Here is a 14,103-nt window from a genome sequence, read left to right on the forward strand (position 1 = left end):
GCCTGAATAACAGGGCAATAAGTGGTGCCTTTATTGCCTCGAGAGCCTGGAGTCGTGGCAGTGGGGTGGGTGTCAGACACGCTCAGCCGGAGGCACCCAAGAATCGGAGCTGGAGGTGGAGCTCAGGAGGTTACTGGATTGGAAGACAGCAGTGGCTTCAGGCCTGCGTGAGATGTTTGGAGAGGCAGCAAAGGGGTGCAGATTGAAAAGGGATTGGGCCTAGGAATTTGCAAACTCTGCAAGGGGAGGGAGGAGCCAGCAAAAGATTGGGTCAGTCCTCCAGCCTCCTTCCTCACTTTGCTCAGGGCTGCATCTCAGGCTGGAGCCCCTCTCCAGGTAAGGCTGGCAGAAGCGTGGGGCACGGGGTGGGTGCTGTCCTGGGGCCCCCTAGCTTTACAACCTGCTCTGTCCCTCACTGGCCTGTGAGAAAGGCACCTTCCTAGGCATCCCTTACCCTGAAACTGGGGATATTAAAATAGTAGTGCCATGAGAAGAAAATGAAGGCCAGGAGGAAATGAGGAAAGACTTAGGTACTAACTTTAAAAACAGAGTCAGGAGGTGAAATTGACAGTGTCTTTTGGAAGCAATGGTATAAATGAGAGCTTTAGGTCTTAGGGGACCTTCTCCTCCATTCCCTAGATGTGAGGTCTTGAACTTTATCTCCAAAGTATTTCTTCAGAGTATTTTTGACTGGGGATAGATTTGGAAGTAGTAACTTTTTCTGCATTTCCTTCATTGTTAGAACAATTGATTGAACTCCTTTTTTAAACAACAAAAGGAATAACATGTTTACTGTTATAATCATATAAATTTAAGCAAACACATAGCTAGAAAAGTATCTTTTTGTGTGTGTGTGTGAGTACAAAATGGGATACTTTTCTACATACTAAACCTTAAATTTTGAATTCTGTATCATGGGCTTTGCTTGAATTCTAGACCCTGAACACAGCTGCACGGGAGACCAAGTCCTGCTCTGCAGAGAACTCATCCTCCTTCCAGGACAAGGACCCTCAGTGGGTGAGCAGTGGTAAAAAAGAAAATTCAACCAATTTGAAGGTCGAATTGGACAGCATCCCATCTAGCAACTAGAAGGGTGCTCCCAGTGATTACACAAAATGGAAGGTTTTTAAATAAGAAGAAGGGTGGGACAAGGGAGCCATTAGGGAAAGAAAAGATTATTTTTAGGCCAGATCGTCTTTTGAGGAGAAGGGAATGTCAGTTTTATCATGCAGACTGCTTCTTCCTCTGGGGGTCAGGCTATGGAGAGGGCCCACATGACAGATGACCTCCTTGGTGCCAGTCAGAAAACTCCAAACTGGTTGGCTAAGATTACATTTCTGGGGAAGGTGGAAACTGCAAGTAAGTCAAGTATTAAGTCTAGGTTTGGTGTTCTGGGCTTTAGCATAAGTGATGCCATTTGGGGCCTGTGGTTTTTCTTTAGCAGCAGCTAAGACTTTGTAGTTGAGTGGCTTGGTAATTGGAGAAGTGGAGAGGGGTGTGGGAACAGACATATTTTACAGTGAAATCAGGGGAATTGACCTTCTGAACACATGAGGAATGATTCTAGGGTGGGGACCCTTAACCTGGAGCTTTGGTAGTCTGATATTATTAGCAGAATCCATGACTTTGTCACCACTGGAAATCACAGGTATTTTCATTTCATATTACAGTTTTGCAGGTATCATGAAACAAAGTTTTACACTCTAAGTCAAAATTCAAAAATAGTTTAGATCTACCACTCAATCTTGTTAAATAATAGATTAAGAAGCTCATATTCTATATCTCAAATTATTGTTTTGATAACTGTATCATGCTAAATTCCATTCAGATATGAATGAAAACAAATGTGGTCTCTTTCCTGCCCAAGATCCTAGACACCCTGAAATTCTATCCACTCCGGGTTCAGAATCCCTAAATTAAGGTGGAAAGAAAGGTTTAAACACCCAGGCTGGACCAAACTTGGCAAGTTTCAGGTCAGGCTTCAGGATCATCAAAAGGGGTTTAGCATTTAGGAAGACTCCAGAGTGTTGACCTAAAATAAAGGCACAACGTGAGAGTTGCGAGTTAAGTTTTATTTGTGGCAAAATGAGGACTGCAGCCTGGCAGACAGCATTTCAGAGAGCTCTGAGACACTGCTGCAAAGAGGTAGGGGGGAAGGGTCAGTATATATGTGATTTTGGTGAAGGGGGAGTTCATGCAATCAAGCACATATGTTTTTGCAGAAAGTTTCTGCTAGTCACGAGGAGCAGACATCACCATGAAGGATTTTTGTGCTTTTCTAGATATGAGGAGATGAAAGAATTGGGCTTATAAAATGAGCTCCTGAAAATACATAACTGTCTGAAGATCTGTTCTGCCAGTTTTTCCCAGAGCACAGAGTGCCTCATTTCAGCTCTCCACCTTGAACTCTTTTCAGGGGGCATGTTGAAAGTCAGCAGCTCCAGCAGCACATGATTTAATCCTTGTAGAGGTAGATGGCAAGTGCCAATTTTTACTTGACAAGAGGCTTTTAATCAGTGCGGTGATGAGTGCTGCTTTATGTTCTAAGGAACTTGCTCTAACAATATACAGCAGGAGGGCGAAATTTGGAGACAGGAATCAGGAAGGGTGGGAAACGCTGAGCAATTCACACACCCAAGGCGTTGCGGGTGGGGAGGGTTGGCGGGGTGGTAAATGTTTTGGTGTGCCTTTTAATCGTGTGATTCTTACTCATCTTGTGTGACTTTAGGCTGTGTTAAGTAGTTCAAAATGGAGTCACAGTGGCCAGTGGGCGCCTCCATGATGGTTGTTCTTAAACAGTCGATGTTAGACTGCGAGTGTTTAAGTGTGGCATTTTAGATGTGTTAATATGGGTACAGAATTTGTTTGGTAAGGTCCAAGGAGAGACATCATTGGAACAGGAGCAACTGATGTAGTTAAGACCCCCTCACCCCCACCCAGGGCTTAACTGGTGCTCCCTATTGGATGCTCCTTAAAAATGAGACCACTGAGCTGAGCAGCTGGAAGGCTCTTGTCTGGGGACTGAGTCTGTGCAGCTGGAGGCTCTGTGACTTCCTGCTCACCGTAGTCTTAAGACCCGTTGTTCGGGGGTGCCACTCATGAGCGCTACCTCCTTCCAGATCCCTCTTCTCACTTGCGTGACTAACTTATGGTGCGTGTGTGACTGTGTGCAATAAATGTGATCTCGGGTGGCCTCAACCTGCAGCGGCTTGAAGCGGGGTTTCAGTCCCCGGCCAGAGACTGAGGTCAGGTCGCAGCGGTGAGAGCACCGAACCCGAGCCACTAGACCAGTGATCAGTGACAAGGCCCTGGCCCTTTTGGCTTTGCAGAAAAAGAATTTCCACAAAGACGGAAAGTAGTGACACAAGTAAAGTATTTATTAGGAGGAAAAAGAGTATACAGTACCTGTGGATAGACACACGGGCGGCCTCAGAGAGAGAGAGAGTCGCCCCCTTGTGGCACTTTAAATCACTTACATGGGAGATTTCTTCCGGGTTTCCTTTGGCTAATCATTTTGATTTGCCTTGTTCAAAGTCCCTATTTGGTATATCTCAGGATCCTCCCATGTATGCGTGCACATCTCTTAGCCAAGACGGATTTCACCAAAGAGGCCTATGGGGAGACTTGGCATCACTTACTATGGGGTGGTGTCCCCTCCCTTTTGACCTCCAGGGAGCCTTTATGCACATGTGTAACCAGGGAGGTCTCCTGACTTCGAGAATGAGAAATATGTGGTCTCTTATCTTCTCTCTGGGCAGGGCTCGGCCTCCTCTCTCAATTGTCCTGTTATTCTCCTCTTGGTGTATCGGTCCACAGGGAACGAATCTCCAACTGTTTGCCCTGGGGCCCCATCTGTCTCCTGCCTCAAATGGAGCAAATCATAAATTGAATTTGGCTGTGTTTTGTAGTCTCCAATTCCGGGACTCACCTGGCCTTCCTGAAAGGCTAGGCCACCATGAACCAATTTCCCCTTAATCAGGGGTGGAAAACAGCTTGCTTTGATTCTCTTGGCTTGTGACTGCCATCATTTCATATGTTTATTATCTACTTGCATTTCCTCTATGCTGAATTAACTTTTCAGAATAGGCAGGTTGTTCTTAGTGTGCTTTTTTTTTTTTTTTCTGTATTTGCTGGCGGTTTTGTGGACTCCCTTTTCTCGAGAGAAAGAACAGCTCATATTCCCATCCTGCTCTCTGTGACCACCCAGCGTTTGACATTACTGTATACTTTTTACATTTTAATTACCCAAAAGGTCTAACAGTTCCTGCTGCCCCTCTCAAGGTGGAGAGGAGGGATATTTGGCCCAGAACTGACCATCATCAGCTTTCTCCAACACTGGAACCAGTTTTGTTAGCATTCCCCTGACTGCTAAAACTGAGCATATTTTTATCTGTTTACTGTCCATTCTCATTTCTATGGTTTTGTGTCTATTTACAAAAATGGGACTGTCCTATCTGCATTATCTGCAGCTTGTTTTTCCTCTGATATATCCAGGACATCCCTAACCAGTGCACTGTGTCTCTGATACAGTCACTAATAGTCACCTACCTCTGACTCCTCAGTGGGCATAGGGCTTCTTTGGCTCAATCCTTCTCTTATTAAAGGGTATTGTTTTCTGAGTTTTTGTCACAAAAAGCTCAGTGCTAAACCTTTTTTTGTGTACTGTTAAGTCTAGGTGGTTTTATTCCTGGTGTAGATTCTCGAGGGGAGAGTATATGTATTGTTTCTGATTTTAATAGGTGTTCCAAGTTCCTGAAAAGTTATAACTATTCCCACACCAGATGGGTAAAATGATCCAATTTTTTTCAATTATAGCCACAGTTTCTGGGTTTGGGCAACTTTTCATGTTTAGTATTCATTACTTTCCAATTTCCTCTTTTTTAAATTTTAGTTTATCAATTTACATAAACTTTTACTATAAGAAACATTAATGATTTTTGTGGTGGTTTAGAATTTGTTATTCTCTCTTCTGTGAAATACTTCCCTGTTTTAGCTTTTTTGCAGTTCACAACTCTTTAATGAAAACTGTCTGTTCTATATGGTTAAATGGAAAGTTCTGGACATCGAACCTTTTATTAAATGTTGATCATTTTACTGACTTTTCTTTATACTCATCTGACGAGGACTTTGTGTATGTTTTTACTTTTTGGATCAATATTTGATTATTTTATAGTTTTGCTAGGATATCATTTATTTCATCTAGATTTTTTTCTATATTACTATACATTTGCAAATTTATCTTTTAAAATCCTCACACTGGGTCCTTTTTCATGCTTAACTTTGCACATTGTAAGTTTCTTCTCTTTAAGGAAAATTCTTACTTGGTTTTTGATTTTATTCTTTACAGCTTTCTTTTAAGTTTCTACTTTTATCGCAACCTTTTGTCTTTTCTTAGTTTTGTCTTAGGCATGTTGTTTGGAGCACAAAGATATTTATATTTGGAGATTACTGTAACTGAAAATTTTTTCTTTGCTTCATTTCATACTTTTGACCTGAATTATGCTTTATTGGTCAGTACTACCTTCTTTGTGCTTTAATTTTTTTTTTTTTTTTTAAATCTGCAGTTGTTCTTTTTTTTTTTTTTTTTAACTTTTGGGTTTATTTTTATTTATTTTATTTATTTATTTATGGCTGTGTTGGGTCTTCATTTCTGTGTGAGGGCTTTCTCTAGTTGTGGCAAGTGGGGGCCACTCTTCATCGCGGTGCGTGGGCCTCTCATTATCGCGGCCTCTCTTGTTGCGGAGCACAGGCTCCAGACGCACAGGCTCAGCAATTATGGCTCACGGGCCTAGTTGCTCCGTGGCATGTGGGATCTTCCCAGACCAGGGCTCGAACCCGTGTCCCCTGCATTGGCAGGCAGATTCTCAACCACTGCGCCACCAGGGAAGCCCTGTGCTTTAATTTTGTCAGCATTTATCTGTACAACTTTGCCCTTATTTTCAGTTTTCCTTGGTATTTTGCTTTAATAGTATTTGTAGGACATAGAGAGCAGTCTTCTTACTGAAATGAACTTGGGTTCACTCACCTAACACACAGCAGTCAATCTACTGACACTGGGTTGTGGTGAAGGAAAGAACAGCATTTATTTGCAGGGCAGCAAGGAAGGAGAATAGGTAGCTAGTGCTCAAAGGACCTGAATTCCTTGCTTGGCACCCTGCAAATAAACACTTTACTTTTCCTTCACCACAGCCTGGTGTCAATAGATTGACTTTGTTGCAAGCGAACGTGAGTTCAATTATGTAACAATTTTGGTGACCATGAAAGGACCACCATCCCAACTGGGTGTCTTGACTGTGGCACATTGGTCCCTGACAGGAAGTGGCTGTAAGATTCTGTCCAACAGCTTCCTGAGCACCTTGTCTCAGGGACAGCCCTTAGCATCTGCCACCACCTGGGTGTCGATGGTCCTCAGTGCTTTCATGGTGAAGGAAGCAAGACACTTGCTTGAGATGTCTCTGCTAAATAGCAGAGCTCATGTGTGATGGAACCAGGGTAATTTTTCTTTAGGCGCTTGGCTCTGTCTGTGGCAGGGCATTGATTTGGGGGATTTTCTGTATTGGACTAAGGAATCTGTAACCCTGAGAGCTGCCTTGTGTTTGTTTGCTTGCTGGCCTCCTTGATATTTGACAGCATGAGCTGTGAACAACTAAAGATGGGTAATCAGAGCTCTGTTCCATCTTGTAGCCTGTTAGGGTATATTCAGCAGAACTGGGAAATTTTTAGTTATGCACCTCTGAAAAGAAAAAAAAATGGTGTTCTATAGTAACATTCCTTGGCCTCAGTACACTTTAGGATCTGGAGAACACTGGTCCCCAAAGTCTCTCTAAATTATAACACTATCTTTCAACTAGAACTATACTGTGAAAGGGAAGTATAGTATATAATGTGAAAATGGGATGATGTTTCTTATGAAGAGCCTTTTATACTATTGTATCAAAGTGAGCCTATTCAGAGAAAAATGTATCATGCACAGAATTATGATACACAAAGGAATTTCTTCCAGTAAGGTGATATTAAAAGCTTTACCAGATTCTCAGAAATCAAGAGACAAGGAATTAATTCAACAAATAAATGCTCCTAGAATTCTGCCACCACTGCCTCTGTATGGTGGGCAGAATGGGGAAGCAGGCACCAGGGCCTAATATCTGACAGTAGCTAACTCACCCCCACCTGCTCTGGCAGGAGCTGAGGAAAACAGACTAGTGTCCTTCTTGTACCTGACAGGGCACCAGTTTTGGCCAGGGAACTACTATTGTTCAGGCAGAGCATTTCCCACTGAGGCAGATTCCTATTGGAGGAATAAATGCCCAAGATCAGCCAGCAGGATTCATGTGGATACACTCTCCCTTTTCAACCTCAGACTTGTTTAATTGGAAAAATAAGATACCAACCTATCGGGAAGACCCTAACAGGATGGAATATTTATTCTTCTCCATCTTTGCCACCCACAACCCAAATTGGGCTGACGTTCAGAGTTTGCTAGCTACCCTGTTGGCTGAGGAAGAAAGGAGGATGGTGATAGAAAAGGCTAGAGAAGAGGCAGATAGAATGCATGCTTCTGCCCCTAACAAACCCATCCAAGCACCAGCAGCAAATGCAATTCCCACCACAGATCCAGGAAGGGATGAGAATGACATAGGAGATAAAGCTCGAAATGAGCATTATACGGAGTGCATCTTAGCAGGGCTCCGAAAGGGAGAGCTGACACAGGTGGTTTCATAAGGTGCAAGGAGTGTGCCAACTGCCACAGGAGAACCCCTGAGTCTTTGGAGAGAATGTATAGGGCATATTGCCAATATATAGATGTGGATCCAGATAATCCAGAGAATTTCAAGTTAGTTAATTAGACCTTATGGCTCAGTGCCCCAGCTGCAGAACATAGAAGGGCTTTTTGGCCTGCTCATATCTCATTTGGTAGAAATTGCTTTCAGTTTTTCACAGTCGGGAGGATATACAGACCAAAAAGAGACCCGTTAAATGAAGCAGCAGATGTCCCTTTTGGAGGTGACACTCACAGGAGAAAGGGAGAACAAGTCATCTGAGCAGAGGGTAAGATCCCAGGGAACCAAGAGAGTGAAGGGTGGCCCCCAGAAGGGAGACCCCAAAAAGGGACATGTTAAAGTGGGTCCCCAGCAGTGCCTATCGTAAGCCAAGAAGGAAATTTGCCCCAGCTCAAAAAAGAAACTGGAGGAGGAGGAAAAAGCATTGTTCATGCTGTAGTAACGGAAAGTGACAGAGTGAGGAAGGCCTGGCAGGGAGTCTGCTTGGGGGAGACAGGCTCCTTCCCACTTCCCAAGAGGAGCCCTGGGTAACCCATTCGTGGGAAATTAACAAACTGACTTTCTGATTGATACTGGAGCCACTTGCTCTGCTTTGGACACTCGATTAACTAGTTAACCCAAAAAAGCGCAATGGCGAGAGGAGTCTCCAGGAAGCCTCTCCAAAAACTGCTTGTGCAACCTCTAGACTGTCAGATTGAGGCTACTAACTTAAAACACAGCTTTTTGTACATGCCAGAGTGCCCAGTCCCATTGCTGGGGTGAGATTTATTAAGTAAATTCAATACTAAATTGACTTTCATACCTGGACAACTGGATATAGAGGTACCACAGGAACAAGCCTGTGCCTTGCAGGCGGCCCTCCTCTGTCAAGGGATGGAGGAGTCACCACCAGCATTCATTTCTGAAGACATCTTGCAGCAGGGAAGCCTGGGACCATGGGCTACCGTAGGCCAGGGAAAGCCATTAGGGCTGTCGAGTAAAGGTGAAACTGAAGCCAGACACTCAGGCTCTGAGCTTAAGGCAATACCCCTTAAAGGAGCAAGTAAAACAGTGATCCAGGCTTTTATAATTGCCTTTTTGAAATGCAAGCTTATTTGCCCCCCTTTCACCATATAATGCTCCCATCCTGCCTTTAAGGACCTACGAGCCATAAATCAGATAGTGGAAGATATTCACCCTGTTCTCCCAAATCCCTATATTCTGCTCATTGTCTTACCCGGAGACATTTGTTGGTTCACTGTGCTAGGCTTAACAGATGTCTTTTTCTGTGTCCCTGGGAGTCCTAATTCCCAAGAGTCATTTGCATTTGAATGGGAAAATATAGAAAACAAAAGCAAGCAACAGTACTGCTGGACAGTATTGCAAGGACTTTAAACCCCACCCCACCCCATGTTGTTCACGAAAGTGCTAGCTAAAAACGTAATGGAGCTCCAGCTACAAGAGGGAGCTCTGCTCACATATGTGGATACCTTCACAACTAGCAAGATGAAGAACTCTGGTAAAAAACACTGGGACTACTTTGAACTCTCTGGCCAAATGACGCTATAAAATCTCTGGGAAACAAGCCCAAATTTCCCAACCACCTGTGAAATATCTAGGATTCAAACTGACAAAAGGCCAGAGGAATTTGCTCCAGGACTGCCGGCAGACAGTAGCCTAGGTGACGGTGCCCACCACCCAAAGACAGTTGCGTGGGTTCCTGGAATGGCAGGATTCTGCTGCATTTGGATTCCCAACTTACGTTAATAGGTAAGCCACCGTATGAGACCCTAAAAGGGGCTGACAATAAGCCCTTAGTGGGGACGGGAGAATGTCAAAGACCTTCCAAACAATGAAGGAAAAACTACTGACTGCCCCTGTTTTGGGTTTGCCAGAGTTGAAAAAGCCGTTTGATCTTTTTGAACATGAAAGACAAGTAGTGAGACTGGAGGTATTGACCCAGAATCTAAGAAACACAAAATGCCCAGTATCCTATTTGTCAAAGACTTTGGACATTATAATCCAGGGATGGTCAACATATTTGAGTGTCATAGCTGCTACTCGAGATTTGTTGCAAGAGGCAGAGGATTTCACTCTAGGATAGCCAAGCAGGGTGCATACGTCCCACTATGTGCTGCCACCGTTGGAATAAAAGGATGGATATTGGCTCCCTTCAGGCCACCTGGGAGGATATCAGGCCATTTTACTTGATAATCCTAATGTGATTCAAAGACTGTGTCTTCCTTGAACCCAGCCACACTGCTCCCCACCACTTTGGGTGGCCCATGCTTGCAGGCCCATGTATGATTTATGCAGGTCATTGAGCAGCTGCTCAGACTTGATTAATGTTCCCTTGGGAGATCCAGACTTGGAGGTGTTCACAGATGGAAGTAGCTTCATGGACCACGAACACTAAAAAACCAGATACTCAGCGGTAACCCTGCAGGAGATCCTAGGAGCAGAAGCTTTGTCATCAGGTACCTTGGCCCAAAAGGCTAAAATTATTGCCCTTACTTGACCTTTACATCTCAATGAAGGTAAGAAAGTTAACATCTATACTGACTCAAAATATGCCTTTTCAGTTGTGAATGCACATGGGGCAATTTGGAAAGAGAGTTTGCTCACTTCTGAAAGAAAAGAAATCAAACATGCCCTCAAGAAGTTTTGAAACTGCTAGACACAGTGCTCAAGCCAAAGGAGGTGGCAGTGGTGCATTGCCCAGGACAGCCAGGACCAAAACACCTTTGGTTATAGTTCTGTTCCTAAGTATACACCTGACCCAATTTAGCCCGACATACTCACATGAGAACTTCGAAAGTTCACAGAATTGGGATTTGATTTTACCCATCTAGGATCAAATGGTAAATGCTCAAGGAGTGTTTTCAATTCCTGAATATCTAATGGAGAAAATAATTGGATCAATATACCTGAGCACCGATTATGGGTATCCAGTGGATTCAGGAGTACATTTAAAGACCAAATATGCAAAGAACAACTCAAAGAATATTATGAAAATGTAAGATTTGTGCTAAAAATAATTCCAGCACTGGCACTCCCCAACCCTGCATGGAGTCCAAGTTAGAGGGGAGGGCCTGAGAGAAGTTTGGCAAGTAGACTTTACAGTCATGCCCAAAGTTAAAGGAAACTTTCACTATGTACTAGTGATGACGAACACCTTTATAGGCTGGCTACAAGCATTCCTTTGCTAGAGTGAAGAAACTTCAGAGGTAGTAAAGGTCTTGCTCCAGGAGATAATTCCTAGATTTGGGCTACCCAGCTCAATTCAGAGTGAGAATGGAGGCGCCTTTATTGATAATGTGATTCAGAAAGTATCTAAAATATGTGGAATAAAATGGAATTTGCATGCATCTTGGAGGTTTTGATCGACAAGAACCACACCTTAAAAAGGATGATAGCTAAAATCTGTCAAGAAACTAATTTAACCTCAGATAGAGTGTTTCTGGTTGAACTGTTTAGAATTAGAATGGGTCATAGAAGTAGACTCCAAGTGAGTCCTTATGAAATATTGTATGGGAGACCCTTCCTCTATTCTGAGCAATTTGGTAGCCAGACATATGACCAAAAGGTAAAAGAAGTAGACACTGTACGATATGTGCAAACACTGGGGTTAGTTTTAAATGCTATTCTTAAATTTGCTACTAAAAAAAAATGATGATTCCCACAGATGTCCCCCTCCAGTGTTTTTTTTTTAAATTAATTAATTAATTAATTTATTTATTTTTCTGGACAGGAATATCATCCATTTATTCATTCTACAAATGGGATACATAAGCAAAACAAGTAAATATAAATCCTTGCATTCTTGGAATTTATATTGGTGGAATGGGTGGAAGACAGGCAATAAATAATAAACAGAACAAATAAGTAAAATATATGACATACTACATGGTGATATGTGGTACAGAAAAAATACAGCAGAGTCAGCAATATTGTGAAGCAGGAAGTGGTTTGTGGTTTTAAATAGGGTAGTTGGGTGAGCTTTATTCAGACAGCAATATTTAAGGAAAGGTTTGAAGCAGGTGCACGTACAACCAGCACGGATAACGGCAGCTGCCTCTAGTGGATCAGGTGGCCAATGCCAAGGTCCTCAAGCAGGAGGTGCCTGTTGAACAGGAGGAAGATCAAGGAATCCAGAGTGAACAAGGGAAGACTAATAGGGGACAATGCCAGAAAGACAGAAGTACCTCCAGTGTTTTAGACCTGGAGACTGGGTGCTCTTCATAACGTGGAAGGATGTACACCCAAAGAACCAACTCCAACCATGGTGGGTGGGGCCTTACCAGGTTCTGCTAGTAACTTGTTCATCTGTTAAATCAACAGGAGTCAAGCCGTGGATCTGCTGCACACGGCTGAAGCTGGCTTCTGATCCAACTACAAGTCCACAGTCCTCGGCAGTTACAGAAAGGACAACCACAACGCTGACTGAAAGCCAGTGCTCCTCCCTACAAGTCTGGACCGGGGCTTCAGTTAAAATTAAAGAAAGTATCTTAGATAAGTAGAGAATGAATTGTGGCCATTCATAATAACATTTGTAATTGGCTGGAGCATTTTTCTGATTTATTATTTGCTTATATCCCTGTGCTTTTTTCTTGATTCATCTAATCATTTTACCTGTGATTATATTGCAGTCAATCAAACCTGTAATTTGTTGTGATATTACATAACCCTTGCTCTATTTTAATTTAACCCTTGTGATAATAGGGTTAATACCAAAGTTTAGGGTCACTGCTATTTTCTCAGACAAGCTGTTGGCCCGAACTGTAATGATGGCTCTTGCTTTTCTTTACTGTCTCATCCCACTGGTATCTGCTGCTTCCTGGGAGGAAAATACTCTCATTAGGTTGTCTCAGAGTATAGCCAGAAGTAGGAATTTAAGTAATTGTTGGATATGTCATTTGAAATCTGAAACCATCCAGGAAAACTATATCCCATTTGTGATCCCTGTAACTGAGTTTTATACTGTGCCAGACCCCATAACCTACTATAATCTTCCACCTTCAGGCCTCACATTCCAAGTTCATCTAATTCAAGAAGTTCAGAATATCCTAACACCTTGCTTCAACCTGTCTGAAGTAATTTCCATTGGAGGGGAAGTTACCACAGGTCCCCCGCGTTCCCTCAATTTCCTTCTGAAAAAATGTGATGCCCAAAATCCCCCGAATTGTACACTTGACAAATGTGTAAGGGCTAAAACTGACACAAATTTATGCAAGAAAGTCAGACAAGTTGGATATCATGTAAACGGGCTATGGAAGGCTTGCAATGGCTCTCACCCCTGGCTTGATAACATAATCTCTGTACTCCCCAAAAATGAAAGAATTGATGACACTACCATGGGAGGTATAACTTGCTCCCCTCCAGGATATATCTTTGTCTGTGGCACAGGAAATGACTCACCAACGCAAGGATGGGCATTTCGCTGCTTAGACAGCTGGGAAATTGAAGGGTCATGTCTACTGGGATATTTTAGGATCCCTTTCTCCTTGCACAGCCTGGAGAGCATCACTTCCCTCTCTAAATCAAACACACATCTTAAAAGAGAGATATTGGAAGGATATGAGGACAATATAGGACAAAGTGTTTTTGGCAGCCCCATACCATCTGCCAGACTTTATGTCAATAGAGATATGATCCATAACCTATCTGCCACAATTGGGCAAATTGCTGAGGACATAGCTAAAAGTATTGCAGCCCAACAAACATCTTTGAACTCATTGGCTCGAGTGGTCCTGGATAATAGAATAGCCCTTGACTTCTTATTGGCAAAACAAGGAGGAGTATGTGCAGTGGCTCATACCACATGCTGTACATACGTCAATACCTCTGGAGAAGTTGAAACCCAAGCCAACAGAATAATTCAAAAGGCTACCTGGTTACAGGATGTACGTAAAGAGGACATGCACCAGGACTTATTTTCCTGGGTACTATCTGGAATAGGGGGACTCTTTTGAGTACTGTTACAAGGCTCCATTTGATCATCATCCTCTTTTTAATGTGTTTATTAATTTTCAAATATTTGTCCAGACGCTATGGCAAAGTGGTCAAAGAGAGAGATAATATGTTCATAATGCAAAATACTGATGCTAGGCCTGGGACTTGAGAATTCTTAGAAAAGAAGGTCCAAGACTTTCTCTCCTCTAATCCTGAAGAATTGACATCGCCCCTGTTCAGCAGGAAGTAGCCAGAACGGTCGTCGCCCCATTCCCCTCAGGATTGAGGAGTATCGAAGAGAAGAGGGAACTGAAACGGAGCTTGACCCTGCAGTGCCCTCCTTCATACAATTCCCTCTTGTCCCCACTTCTTTTTTGTAGAAAAAGCTTGA

The 14,103-nt window shown here is 43.0% G+C and overlaps 1 long non-coding RNA gene across 1 annotated transcript; it reads left to right on the forward strand.

Moving 5' to 3' along the window:
- Positions 1–305: 305 nt before the first annotated feature.
- Positions 306–12,134, forward strand: LOC103011259 (uncharacterized). The gene is made up of 3 exons (XR_449501.3): positions 306–336; positions 937–1,017; positions 12,102–12,134. It is a non-coding gene; the product is annotated as an uncharacterized LOC103011259 (long non-coding RNA).
- The last annotated feature ends 1,969 nt before the right edge of the window (positions 12,135–14,103 follow it).

This window comes from Balaenoptera acutorostrata, chromosome 1 (genome assembly GCF_949987535.1).
Source record: "Balaenoptera acutorostrata chromosome 1, mBalAcu1.1, whole genome shotgun sequence".
NCBI lineage: Eukaryota > Metazoa > Chordata > Mammalia > Artiodactyla > Balaenopteridae > Balaenoptera > Balaenoptera acutorostrata.